Consider the following 13,462-nt stretch of genomic DNA (forward strand, 5'->3'; position numbering starts at 1 on the left):
TCAATTAATAATGGGTCAAATGAAAACACACAGCCTACAACAGAGAAATGACATAGCTAAGTTATTGAGAAGTATTATCAAAAAATGTTAAAATCAAAGAATAACATATTAAAATATGTGATCAAAACAAAAAACTTAATAACCAGAGGCTCAGAGTCATGTAACTCCACAGACCATTTCTTGCTATAACAGATATAATGAACTATCAGGTAGAAAATTTGGTGCCAGTTAAAACTCAAGTAAATAAAAATAACTGAAGAGAGGATGAGGAGGTGGCTCAGTGGTTTAAATGCTTAGCACAGAAGAATTGCATACATATAAATGCTGGGTGGTATGGAAAAGGCCTAAACTCCCATAATTGGGAAGACAGAGACAAGGGAATCCTTGGGGCTAGCTAGCTACACAGTCTAGCTAAATCAGCAAGCTGCTGGTACAGTGAAAGACTTTGTCTCAGAAAATACAATGAAGAACAATTGAGGATGACACCCAATGCCTATTCATGGCTCCCATATGCACAGGAATTCATGTCCAAGTGAATCTCCTCCACAAAGCCCTGTACACACCATGTACACACACATGTACACACACATATATGCATAAATATAAAACACATTTTTGAAAAACATATGAAGAATTTCTTAATGAAAAAAGAAAACTTAATAGCACAAACATACATTATGCAGATTATAACTCATGTGAAAGGAAACAAAATGCGAGGTGGGAATAGTTTCCTACCATGATGATATTATCCATAGGAAGGCTAAATTATCAACACTGTCATGACATATAGGTCTATATTTTACCTTGCAAATATGTGTATAAGTTAATGGAGATGATCAGAATTATAAGTAAACTAAAAGAAGCAGGGCATGATATTAAGATACATCATGAAATTAATTTGTGGCTGAAGTAAGAGATTCCCGGGTTCAATCACCAGCTGGGGACTCAGCATTCAAAATATGAGCCTTTCAGGGATACTTCATACCGAATACATTCCTAATATATACTTCATATCTAATACATACCTAATGCATAAAAAAGGGAAAGAGAGAAAAAGGAACAGAGGATAAAAGGTAAAACAAATGAACAAGGAGCATGTAATTCACAGCCAGAATAAAAGTTAATGTCCTAAGTGTTCTAAGTAAACAAAACAAACAAACAAACAAACCCCCAACAGATTATGAGAGGAGAGGATTAAAAGAAAACTCAAATTATTCTGTATAAATATATCCATTTTAAGGTGTAAAAAGGATAATGGTTACAAAGAAAAAGAATAAAGAAGGCTAGGTCAGAATTTACTTGTCACATGAAATCATAAGAAAACCAGAATGCTATATGGGAAAAAAAAAAACGGACTAATAACTACTGATTTTACCACAGACAAAAAGAGATGTTTTTTAAAATTTAGAATGGGTAAATTGATGAAGTAACAATTTTAAGAATGAAACCAACAATATTTCAAATAAATGACTCACAAACTGATATAATGGAAAGGTTACAGAGGCCTGTCCATAAAATTGAATATTTCAATCCATCTTTTGCAGATATTTATTACATACCAAAGTAAAAAAATAACTGATATTTGCATACCAAGATAGCAAAAAAAAAATGATGAGATAGAACTTTAAAACAAGGTCAGCCCCCTTATTGTAGCTGACCCATAATCAGCTTGTAACTACAGCACAGGTGTATGAATCTACAAGGAACATTTCCTAAGAGATGCTGCATACTAGACCATAATAGTGCCAGGAAAATTTAAAACATTTTAACGAGTTAATCAATTAGTGTTTAAAATATGGGTGTTTTCTTCTGCATATGGAGGACATGGATGACTCAGGCATGCAGAGTCCAGGAAGGGCATCAGATTTCCTGTGTCTGGAGTTATAAACCGTCCTGAACCACACTGTGAGTGACGGGAATCAGATCAGGTCCTCTGGAAGAGTACCCAGTTCTCTTAATTGATTTTTGTCTCTCTAATCCCATGGGCCCATGAAAACCATTTTACAAAATTTAAATAAGGGACTAGAAATATGGGTCTGTAGTCGAGAGCTGTTGTGCTCCTTTCGAGAACCTAGGTTTGCTCCCCAGCACCCACATTGTGACTCACAGCCATCTATAGCTCCAGTCCTTGGCAATATGATGCCCTCTTCTGGCCTCTGTGAGCACAAAACATGCATGTAGTAAATATACATACATACATGCATCAAAACATTCATACATGGGAAGATAAAAGGTAATAAAATTATTTGGAAATTATAGTCATAAAATAAACTTTCAAGATTTACATAATGTACTTGTTAGACAATAAATTAAATATAAATTGATACTTAATGCTGAATGAAAATTAATTCTTCAAACTCTATAATGAACAGCTTAAATAATATCTAAAAACAAAATATAGGATTGCATGCTTATATGTGATGAGACAAAGGGCCTAAGCTAATGATTTAAGTTTTGATCTAGAAGGAGTAGAAACCGAAGAGCCAACAAAACAACAAATGTAAACAATAGGAAAAATGAAAGTAAAGAAGAAAGGAGTCAATAAATTAGAAAACATAAAACAGTTAGAGGAAGGCAAGAGTTGATTTTCTGAAAAAAATTAATGAAGTTAATAAGCATATACTACAGTTTACAAATATGAATGAAGATAAATTTTTAGTATTCATAATAAAGATATATCATCAAGGGCCCCATAAATTATAAGATCATATTTAGGAAGTATTATCAGCATTTTGTGTAAATGAAGTTGATGATATAAAATAAAATCACTGAACGATACTTTACTAAATGGTCATGAACTTATTCCACACTTTTAAACATGTACCTAAATCACATGAAAGAATTTCATCCTCAAGTGACTTTTCTTAAATACTTAAAAAAATAAATAAAACTACCCCATTCAAATTCTTACAAAAGCAAAGAAAGGATGATGCACAAATAACTAGAAGAGGTCATCAAAAGATTGAATCCAGTGGTTTGTGAATGTGACTATAAAGATGGTGCATGCTCAAGTTGGGCTGATCTGAATAATACGATTGGCTTAAATAAATCAATGTAATATATTTAATCACTGATTTAAAAAGAAAATGGATGTGTATATGCCTATGAGTAAAAAATTATTTTACAAATTCAATGTTTATTCATGATAAAAGACTCAGAAAACTAGGTTCTAAGAGACTTGTTTTCAATCTGATAATAAAAGTTAAGCAGAGCCTATTCCTGACACCATTTTTATGATGAAACTGGCTGTTTTCCTCCTCTAGCACTAAGTTAGCACATAAGATGAGATACTAACTTGTCCATTTCTCTTCAGAACTGCAGTGGAGATGGAGAGGGCAGTGAGCCATGGAGGAACAGGTCTGGAAAAAATAGAAGGGTGACAATAGAAGATGAATGGCTGACTAAAACCCAATGACAAAAAAACTACCAGTTTTAATCACTGAGTTTGTTAATACCACATGTCTAATATGCAAAAATAAATAGCATTTCTATAGACAACTTAGCCATGAACAATTTAAAAATAACACTTGTAATTCTACACAAATATTAAATACTTCAGGTAGACAACAAAATTTTTGCAAATCTGCATGTGTTTTTACATTGAAAGTAATGGTACACTTATAGTTAAGAAGAAGACTTAAAAGCAGGGCTCTACCATCTTCATTGAGAAGGACCCCACATTGTTGTAAGTTATTTTTTCCCAGGTCAACCTGTAAATTCAACATACAATAAGGAAGCCAGGAAACTTAAAAAAATACATAATTTTGAGAAGGCTTACAAAGTAGTAGATTTCACTGTAACATTTCATACATACCTACCTTTTTACCTTGTTTGACCTTGCCTACTACAGCCTTCGGGGTACCCCTCTGACACCTTTATTCTGACTTCTATCTCCCTCTCTTTGCTTTAGTCTCATATGTATTACACTATAGGAAGTGAAAGAACTGATTCTAAAATGCATTATTTGCTAAATGCATGAAACTCAAGAAGAACGAAGACCATTCTTAGAAGTGGGAGTAAAACACCCATGGAAGGAGTTACAGAGATAATAAGTTACAGAGTTACAGAGACAAAAAGATGGACCATCTAGAAACTGCCATATCTGGGGATCCATCCCATAATCAGCTTCCAAACACTGACACCATTGCATACACTAGCAAGATTTTGCTAAAAGGACCCAGATATGGCTGTCTCTTGTGAGACTATGCTGGGGCCTGGCAAACACAGAAATGGATGCTCACAGTCAGCTATTGGATGGATCACAGGGCCACCAATGGAGGAGCTAGGGAAAATACTCAAGGAGCTGAAGGGATCTGCAATCCTATAGGTGGAACAACAATATGAACTAACCAATACCCCCGCCCCCCCTGGAGCGCGTGTCTCTAGCTGCATATGAATAGAATAGTCGGCCATCAGTGGAGAGGCCCATTGGTTGTGCAAACTTTATATGCCTCAGTACAGGGGAACACCAGGACCAAGAAGTGGGAGTGGGTGGGTAGGGGAGTGGGTTGGGGAGCATGTGGGGGACTTTTGGGATAGCATTGGAAATGTAATTGAAATAAATACCCAATAAAAAATATGGAAAAAAAAGAAGATTGAAGATCAAACCCAGATGCTCATGAATGCTATACAGAACTCTTGTACTAAACTATGCCTCTTAACTCTAGTCAGTTAGCAATATAAACATTAAAATATGTAGCATCAAGGTATCTGAGAAGACCGTGAATGGAGAATATTAAAAGCAGGTACATGGATATAAATAAAATCAAGAGTAATTACCAAGTGCTTACTGAAAAAAAAAAAGAAACATAAAGGATTTATAACACAAAATCAATCAGTGTAGTCTGTGTCAATCATGCTTCACCCACTTTTTAGAGGAAAGGCCATCCCTAATTCTTGGAAACTGTTAATGAATATATTATCTTATGAAGGCAAAGTTATTGTGCAAAGATGATTAAAAATTGAACCCTGAGAAGATGAGAATATCCTTGATAGTCCAGGTGGAACCTGATTAATCTCTTGAGCTCTTAAACCACTTGCATTTCCTTTCTAGGTCTTATTCTCTTGAGCTCTTAAACCACTTGCATTTCCTTTCTAGGTCTTATGGATGAAACACAACAGGGAGGGGGAACCAGAGGAAGAGATGAACTTTTGGTGGTTTTGAAGATGGAGGTAGGGGTGATAGATCAATGAAGATGCTGAGAACAGTCACTACTAGATGCCTACTAGGAAATGGGTCTTCCGGATTTCAGCCCCAGGGAATAGAGTTTTACCAACAGCTTGTCCACAGGAAATGAATGCAAGAGCAACTCAATTTTCATCAAGGAACACGCATGTCAGACTTAAGACCAACAGACTTGTAAGGTACTAGTTTGCATAGTGCTAAGCTATTATAAAAGGAAGAACAGATACATAATATGTTAACACTATAAGAGAAGAGACATTCGAAAGTAATAATATCTGATTTGAAGATTTACTTTTAGTTTCTGTATTAACCATTACCCATAGATGAACTTCTCTGTCCCGGGTTTAGAGCCATGCTAGTCTATGGGTATAAATGTAAAAACGTAGAGAGATATTTGGTAACATATTCATTCAGGAAAATAATTATAATGTGTTCCCCCTCTTAGGTCCAAGCCCATCCTAGCCAAAGGCTTTTGACCATGCTTATAGTATCAGATGTGTTTTCTTTTGGTTTAAAGGGCCAAAGATCCAATCAAAAATAGTTGATTTTCTTCCAAGCAAAGACTCCCATCTGTGCTAAGTGCTAAGAATAAGTGACTGATTAATATTCAGCCATAAATGAGACAACTATGTCACTACTATCCCTTTCCAGGCCCAGTAACATTATAGAGAAGACCGTGGAAACAATTGCAGAGCCAGAGGATTGGGAGAGTGTTATAAAATGCTGAATCCAGCTGTGCCATTCAACTTTACATCATAGATAAAGAAGATGCCCACAGTGCCCCATCCTGAACTAATGACTATTAATGATTCCTAGAGAAGAGAAAATTATCTTGACTAAATAGTAAAGCCACTGGAAGATGAGGTGAGAACAAGAGGTTCAGTAGGAAAGGATGACTTATACCAGGTAGTGATATTGGATGGTGAATATAATTACAGTACATGCCATGTGTGTATATATATGTGTGTATATGTGTATGTATGTGTGAAATTGTCAAACTTTAAACTAATAAAAAGGGATTAATATATAAACTAGATTAATGTAAAATAACATCAGTCACAGGGTTTATAATATTCATAAAAATCATAGAACATCCCAGAATCAGCAAGATGGCTCACAGGTCAATGTGCCAACTGTTAAGCATGTTGGCCTGAGTTTGATCCCTAGGTCTCATCTGATAGAAAGAGAAAACTAATTCCAGATAGTTGTCCTCTGACATCCAGATGTATGTGTAAGTGCATGGATATTCAAACACAAGTACACATCCAAAATTTATTTTAAAAAGTAAAAAAGTAAGCTTCTAAAGTGCTATTTATGTGAGCTATATGGATATCAACATCTTTAGTTATCTTAATTATTACAGTTTAGTTAAGGTAAAAATTGAGGATTTTTACTAGTATTTGACCTTTTTATTTAGGTGCTCACTCTCAAACAATTATAATGGCTTCTTTATTGAAAAATACATTTTTGATGAAAATAACCATATTTTCATATTCAGGCTTTCATGGAGATAATGGGAATAGCAGTATTGTCATTGTATATTTTTCAAATATTCTTATATTTGTTGTATTAACAGATTTTTCATTTCTCTTTCAATTTGGTGCACTGTTACATCTATCCTCTAAAACACACCACTAAGTATTTATGAGAGTATGATAATTAAAATCTTAAATAATGTTATAATATTATGACAAAAGTGATTTTTGACCTCTGAGAACGCTGCAAGAACTTCTGGAAATCAGAACACACTAACATATACATAGGACAGAATGTAGAAATAGGTCCATTAATACAGAGTCAGCTGATTTTGGACAGAGGCATGGAGTCCATTAAGTAAGAAAGGATGATCTTTTCAAAAAATTACATACAATAATTAAGTAGCTTATTTGGAAAAAAGAACCTTTAGGCACTTATACTAACCTTAAAAACTTATGCAAAACATGAGTTGAAAACTGGAAACCTAGGTGAAAACACAGACTAAAGGTCTTTGTGATCTTAGGTTAAGATAGTATCTTCTGCTCAGGAGATGTAAAATGCATGAATGATAAAGGGAAATAAAGACAAGATGGGAATCATTAAAATGTTCATGTTTTATTCATGTCTCATGGATCATGTCTGTAATTACAGAAGTCAAGAGCCTGAGGAAGAAGGGTAGCCATGAGCTGGAGAGCAGCTTAGACCATGTAGTGAGCTCCAGGCCAGGACAACAGAGTAACACTGTCTCAAAACAAGGCTGCTCTGCCCCCTAAACATTAAACAAAATAATCCCTTTTACTCTGCAGAAAGCAAATACTGGATAGATGTCTCATTGGGTATAGGGATTGCTATGCTGGTGTGGGGGACTTGAGTTTGGATTCCCAAAACCAATGTAAAAGCCAGACTAACTAGCTCCCTGTTCTACTTTCATACCTACTGCTATGATTAAAAAAAAAAAAAAAACTGACTGAAAACATTTTCAAAAGAATTTATTCATCTTACAATCTCAGGATAAAGTCTATCATTGAGAGAAGTCAAGGCAAGAACATGAAGGCAGGCCTATTTGCTATTTGATACAACATTATCTCTGACCAAGGAACTTTCCAGTCAACATAGTACACCATTGGAGAAGTCTCCTCGCTAGCTAGCTCACAGCTATTATAAACAGCTAGCGTTCTTATACAGCATAGAAGCTCTGAGTGTTGGTGATAACTCTTGTAATGGCTGGGCCCTCCTACATCAATTAACAACCAAAGCAATTCCTACAGATGTATGATCTAGGTAATTCCTCAACTGAGGCTTTTGGATGATAGTAGGCTCTGTCAAATTGCTAGTGAAAGCAAAACAGAACATGTCCTCCAGGCAAAATCGGGGAGTTGTAGCTCATGTGTCTGCAATCCTATTTTTTCATGGGACTGTTAAAGTCAGAAACAAGAACATGGACATTAATAGGCCGACTAGTCTGGCTTACACAGTACTAAATACTGAGAGATCCTTGCTTAAGCAAGATGGAAGATGAGGACTCATACAAGAGCTAGGCCCCTGATTTCCACATTCCCTCCTTTGGCACAAGTATGCTTGCACTCACAGCGATCCCTCCACACAACATGCACACCCAGCAGACACACACACACATACTCATAAACGTTAAAAAATTATGAGCCTGGAGCTAGACATGGTTGATGCATACCTATGTTGGAGGAGCTGATGCTGGGGTATAGCAAGTTGAAGGCCAGCCTGTCCTACAAAATGAATTCCTAGCCAATCTGGACTAGAAAGTGCAACTCTTTAAAGAAAATGAACATAATATTTCAATAGGCATTTTCATAGAAAGATATGCAAATGTCATGAAATACGTTCATCATGATGAGTGAGCAGGAAATGCATATTAAACTGAAACATAACCCCATGCACTTACTGGGATCGATAGAAAATAGCAAATATTGGTAAGGGTGCAGACTTTTCATGACTGATAAATATAGCTGCAAGAAATGCAAAGTATCACATTGCTTTGAAATAGCTGATGGATTCTTACAAAGTTAAGCAGGCAAACTTCCAAATCCTCTGTAACCCAGTGGTTTCATTTTAAGCAATCAATTACTGAAAAATAAAAGTATGTGCTCATAGGCTTGTAAGTGATTGTTCATAACACTAATCATAGTAGATTAAATTAGACATCAGGTGACTGACTGTTCATTTAGATTAATAGGTATGCAAATTATATAACACTTATGTGGGTGACTAAAAGCAAAACAAGCCCCTATCAATACTTATAAAACAATATGTAAAATAAATTACCTCGTGGTAGGTGAAAAACTAGATACAGGAAGCAGGGAGATGGCTCAACAGTTAAAAGTACTGCTTGGTCCCCATGTTGAGTTGTTTACAACCACTGTAACTCTAGCTCCAGGGGAATCCCATGTCATTTCTGGTCTCTGGCAGTACTTGTACCCATATACATATTCTCATGAATATTCACATGTGCACACACACACAAAAACCTAAATGAACTAAAAGTAATTAAAAAGCTAACCATTTCTATGAAATGTTTGAAAGGCATAATTATAAAGATAGGAAGCTAACTGTACTGATGTAGAGCCTGCAGTAGCAGCAATTGGGAGAAAATATTTTGGAATGATACAAAGGTTCTATAGCCCGATTTTAATGACTATAACTTATGTAAAAAGTCCTGAGACCTCCTTGTACTTTTATTTATAACTGAATTTTATTTTCTGTAGTTGTATAGCAATAAATCCAGTGAGAAGAAAGCCTCCCAGCCTTGCAGCTATGACTTGGGGTAAGCTACCATGAACTGTGAGGTTTGACTGACTGGAGGGAGACAGATGATGTGCCTATTGCACAACTTTCTTTCTCTTTCTTTCTTTCTTTCTTTCTTTCTTTCTTTCTTTCTTTCTTTCTTTCTTTCTTTCTTTCTTTCTCTTTCTTTCTCTCTCTCTCTCTCTNTCTCTCTCTCTCTCTCTCTCTCTCTCTCTCTCTCTCTCTCTCTCTCTCTTTCTTTCTTTTCTTGGCATAGAGAGGGTAGAGGCATCCAGTATTTTCTTGGCATAGAGAGAGTAGAGGCATCCAGTTTATTCTGTGGTAGCATTGAGCAGAATTTGATATGTCCATTCATTGGCTCTGGTGGTGCCAAGAGGAAGACATGCAACATCCATTCTGCTTGGGCAGACTGTGCTAGCATGGAACTGGTCCTAAGCTGGTAGATGCAACAGTTTCTGATTTATAGAGGTCCTATATCTGAGGCAGCCACTTGGGTGAGTGACTTCCCAGTCAGCACTAGTGTGGGGGCCAGTGGCTCCCCATCTCTGAGGAGCAGTACTGGTTCTGTGGTAACTTTGGTATGATTCCCTCTGCATTCAGCCCAGAATCTGTTTCTTCAGGTGTCTCAATGATTCTTCAAGATACTTAACACCTTGTAGTAGAAATTCTGCACTTGCACTTAATAGGATGTAAATGATTTTGTAACTGGATGCACTGCATGTGTCTTTTAGGCACAAAATGAGAAATAAGCTATGCAAATAATTGACAACCCAGAACCTATTTTTTTAAAATCACCATTTATTGTTACCATTATTATTATCTTACACTAGGTAGACTGAGTGAACAGAACAAAATGGGAATATAAAGTAGAGAGTTGACTTAATTTGTTAAATTTGAAGAGAACTGTAATCATGTAATAATGAGATGGTTCCCTAGGTATGCCTGGATTTTCAGTTTATGCTAATTTGGCCTACAGGATCTGGCCTTTCTTTACCTCCTAAATCCCATTATTGACTGTTCTCCAGCTTGCTTATTGGACTGCATGCAACTGGCCTTCTAATGGACTGTTTTTAATATGTTAAATTTCTATCTGCCTCCAGGAATGAGAGCAGAATATTAAGAGTCCTGGGGACCTCACTTCTGTATTTTAAGTAAATTCAAGATGCAGATGCCTCATATCCAGTAATCCTCTGAAATCCTGGAGTCATTGCTGGTGCTTGCTGGTGCTTGCTAAGTCACAAGGATGAGAAATGTTCATGAAGGTGGAGGAAGGGCAAGTGCTATTCTAATGTTTAAAATGAGAGCTGGGAAGAATTAGATTTAGAAATATGTGGAGTAAGAATTTAAATATAATCATCTACCAGTACTATCCAATAGATATGTTAAATGTGCTTAGAATGATTGAGAAGAAGGGCTGTGTTAATAACAGGCAGCAGAAGTGTATGACAAACAAATTCAGCCAAGTAAGACATTTCATTCTTTTTGATAAGTATTATGAGGCTGCCAGATAGAAGGGCTTATAGACACACTAGTAAGGTGTTTGCCAAATTTATATTATCTTTAGCAATGAACTAGTAACACATAAGCTGTTCATTATGTGATACAATGATCTGGTTAATTCAGCACATCTATATGGGACCAGTTAGGGAGTAGCCATAAGCAGCATAAATTCACCCTGTGACTCTGAATTGCCTTTGGACTCAGTTCTATATTTGGGTCAGAAGCTTAGTGCCTTTAGCGTGAATCCCAGTTGGTATCCAATTTTATTCAGACATATGACCTGAAATCTTATTTTGGAATTTCGGAGCCTTCCTTGGTATCACATTTATTCCTTATATTGAGTTATGTATTGATTATTGGCTCAGCTTGTCTTATGCTAACGTCCTCACTGACATTTGTTCTGGTGTGTATCCTTGTGTTCTTTCAACTAATACAACAACCTTCTAGCTAGTCTCTGCTGCAGGTGCCCCACTTCTGTAACTTCATTTTCCACATTGTTGTCAGACATTGTGCTAGAGTCAAATATGACTGTGTCACCTTGTTGATTACACATCTCAATGTAAAGTTAAACTTTCTTCATCAGGTGACACAGATCTATCCTCATAGATGATTTCCTGTGGTTTTCTGTCCATGGCCAACACATCCATTCAAAGAGACCTTGGGTTCTCTCACAGTCTATATCGGACCTATGACGATTGTACCACTTGTTGACTTTATATAAAAGCTGCTGACTAATCATAACGAAACTTCACAATTCTATTTTTATCAGTTATGCTGAGCATTATGTGAAAGGCTACATTGCTTACCCAGAACAAGCTTTCTTCATCATTTATTCACTCATGACTTGCCTTTGCCTATGAAATTAAAAACAAAAGTATTTGTGTGTGTGTGTGTGTGTGTGTGTGTTTAAGGATTAAGGTACTTTATTTGTATGTTTCTCTGCATGTATGTATGCATCTGTGTGCCACATTTGTGCCTGATGCTTGCAAAGGACAGAAGATAGAGCTGAACACTCTGAAAGAATTACAGCTTGTGAGTTGCTACCTGGGTGCTGGAAACCAAGCTTAGGTCATCTGCAAGAACATCAAGTACATATACTTAACTACTTGTATACTGTGTGTATGCAGGGGCTGATGAGGCTTGAGGAGGGTGTCAAATCCCCTGCCACTATAGGTAGTTGTGAGCCATCCATTGTGGGATTTGGCAATAAATATTACTAACTGCTAAGCCATTTGGAGGGTCACCACGTGATTAATTTTAATGTAGTGGGTAAATAGGTGTATAAAATAGGTATACAAATAATACATTTATTGATAATAAATCTTAAAGGAGTTTATTATAAAACAATTCTTTGGCATAATATAACTATACCATTCACTTAATACAAATAACTTTGCATCCTAAAGATGTAGATAGGTTTTTTAGTTTTTATGTAAAGAATTAAATCTTGGCTGAGTACTTGGTACTACAGGATGTGGAACATCTTAAATGTTTTTCAGAGTTGACTGATCTTTTAAATTTATGATTGTCAGTACTGAGAATTCTATTTCCATAATTACATAGTAGAAAATGGCCAAAGTATATTTAAAGCAATTTCAGAAATTGTTATAAATTCTATCTTAATCACAAGCAAAACTTTATTTGAAATTTTCTTGTGAAATCCATCAACATAAATAGTAGTTTTTAAAATCAATCATTTTAATATAATGTAATCCTAAGACTTACTAATTTTATATACTTACATGCTGAGGAATGATAGTAGGAAATACTGAGTTTTTATTTTCTTTAGTTAAATTATTATCTTCCTTTAGTAAGAGAAACTTTTGTATGTTCAGTTAAACAGTACCATTAGTAACACATAATAGTCATGAATCTGAGCCAAGGTGATTTAGCCAGCATTTATAATCATTGCATGATATGATAATTTTCATAGTATGTGGTAAGAGTGTTCCGTGTTCAGACCAATGCTGGAATGCAATATCACAGTGCAACATAGGACAGTACTGTCAGTGACACCTCTGATTCATTACGTGTTTGAGTTTTGGATTTAGTTTTTATCTTACTACACATTGGAAACCCCTGACTGTTGCCAACATTTTACAACCTTTACATTTAGTTGCATGACCACAGTCGGGCTTCAATATACAGTTTGGGAGGTTGGGAAACGGTAGTGAAATTATATTTCTCACTCACTGAAGTGCAAATGATAAGCCCTGGAATTCCGATGTTCAGTAGGCATAAGCCAGAATGTGAAGCTAAATGGTGCAAATAAAAAAAAAAATCCAACGTTTCCACAAATATAGGAATCCAAAAATACCTTGCTTTATTGTCCCCATTTCTTCCTCGTCCTCATCCTCGTCCTCGTCCTCGTCCTCGTCCTCGTCCTCCTCGTCCTCCTTGTCCTCGTCCTCGTCCTCCTCCTCGTCCTCCTCGTCCTCCTCGTCCTCGTCCTCGTCCTCGTCCTCGTCCTCGTCCTCGTCCTCGTCCTCGTCCTCGTCCTCCTCCTCGTCCTCGTCCTCGTCC

Source organism: Mus caroli, chromosome 12 (genome assembly GCF_900094665.2).
Source record: "Mus caroli chromosome 12, CAROLI_EIJ_v1.1, whole genome shotgun sequence".
Lineage (NCBI taxonomy): Eukaryota > Metazoa > Chordata > Mammalia > Rodentia > Muridae > Mus > Mus caroli.